The following is a 1,734-nucleotide window of genomic DNA, read 5'->3' on the forward strand; positions in this document are numbered from 1 at the left end:
ATCGCCCAGCTCACCCAGGCCCTGCTCGGCTCCGAGGAGTGCAAGCTCGAGATCCTCTACTACCGCAAAGACAGTAAGAGTCGCTCTTCGGGGTGATCCGGCGGTGGGAGGTGTCGCCTGCCCTGGAGTTCGGGCTGTTGGAAGCCGGTGGTGGGAGGCAAATGGGGTCTGGTGCTACCGGGGTTGCACTCAGACTCAGGGCTTTGCTGAGGGCGAATCCACGGTGGGATGGAGCCATCTCTGCCGTGATGGAGCACTGTGGGCACTGGGACCTTGAGTGATGGATGACATTGCCGGGTTATTTGGGAGTCAGGCTGTTTTCATGCCCTTGGTGGTGGCTCAGAGCTCCCGGGGCAAGAAATGGCATTGCTCGTGGGATCCCTGCATCACGAATGAGGATCCTGTGGGAAGCCCATGGAGGAGCCAGGCAGGGACATGGGTTTCCCAGTCTGTGCTCCAAGATGAGATGAGGCAGAACCTCCATCTCTGCCGAGAACCGGTGTGGCCAACGGCCTGGGAGCTGCCTTTCCAGCGAGCAGGATGCGGCTGTGCGTGCACAGATGGAATTACGTTAAGATGAAAATGAAGCTTTGATGGAAAATACGAGTGATTAGTTCTAATACGGCAGGAAGTTAAATAAATATTTAGTGCTTGATGCTGCAAAACAGCAGTGGCCAGGGCTCCCAGGGGCCGGGGAACGCAGGTCGGGAGCTCACGGGAGGTTAAAAATGTGAAGTGTTTCCTTTTTTTTTTTTAACCTGTGGAGCTTTCCCGTCGCTCCAGATCCTATTGATGGGGGGTTGGCCCTGAGCACGGGGCTGCACCGCCCCGCCGGCAGCTCCCAGAGGAGAACCAACTGGAAGCAAGGGGAAGGAGCAGGCAGGAGCCCTGGCTCCCAGCCCAGCACCCTATCTTGGGGGCTGGGACCCGTGTGTCCTGGCCTCCCTCCCAGACCCTATCTCCCGGGCTGGCATCCAGGTGCCAGTGTATCAATCCCGGAGTTATCCGCTGGCAGCACCCCTGCGTGTTATCCCGGCAGGGCCGGACCCTGCGCCGTGTCAGGATGAGGCCGCTCGGTCGAGGCTCTTCCTGCGGGACCGTTCCTGGGCGGAGCGGGGCCGGGAGCGGTGCCAGGGCTGGGTGCGAGTCCCCCCTCGGCCGCTGCGGTTTCAGGGCCTGGCTGGAGCCCAGCACGGCCCGGGAGGCACAGAGGAGAGGTACACAGAGGAGAGGCACACAGAGGAGAGGCACACGCTGTCCCCCTGCTCCCACCCCAGCGCCAGCGCGTGGCCGTGGCAAGGACAGCGTGTGCAGCCCTGTTCCCCTCCCTCCCTCGGGATAGGTTCCCCATCCATCCCCGGGGACTGCTTGGCTGCGAGCCCGATCCATCAGCATCCTCCCCGCTTTGAAGCATTCCTGCTGGGCTCACGGGATGCTCGGTGCTGTCCTCGGAGCCCTGCTCTTCCTCTAGGCCATGGGGAACTCTCATTGGAGCTCCGAGCTGCTTTCTTCTCTTTTTTATTAAAAAAGAGTGGTGGTGGGGGGGAAAAAGCCCAGAAGCAAACCCTTCATGTCTATTTTTAAAACCCGGCCCCACCAGCAATATGCTTTCCAATTGTTTCCCCCCAGCACTCAGCCTGCAACCGCTCAGCCCATTATAAATGGGTCTTATCGGCAAAGAAAAGGCCTTTGCATTATAGGAGCTGCTGCTTAATTAGCCGGCGGAGGCTCCGA

General features: G+C 59.9%; 1 protein-coding gene across 1 annotated transcript in view; it reads left to right on the forward strand.

Annotated features, from left to right (window-relative positions):
- The first annotated feature begins 23 nt into the window (after window positions 1–23).
- KCNH6 (potassium voltage-gated channel subfamily H member 6) overlaps window positions 24–1,734 on the forward strand; it is a 32,054-nt gene continuing 30,343 nt past the window's right edge. Inside the window, exon 1 of the mRNA XM_018084559.2 lies at window positions 24–73. The gene's annotated coding sequence lies outside the window, so the exon portion shown is untranslated. The remainder of the gene's footprint in view (window positions 74–1,734) is intronic.

The sequence above is a fragment of the Manacus vitellinus genome, unplaced genomic scaffold (genome assembly GCF_001715985.3).
Source record: "Manacus vitellinus isolate BGI_N305 unplaced genomic scaffold, ASM171598v3 scaffold_72_pilon, whole genome shotgun sequence".
Classification (NCBI taxonomy): Eukaryota; Metazoa; Chordata; class Aves; order Passeriformes; family Pipridae; genus Manacus; species Manacus vitellinus.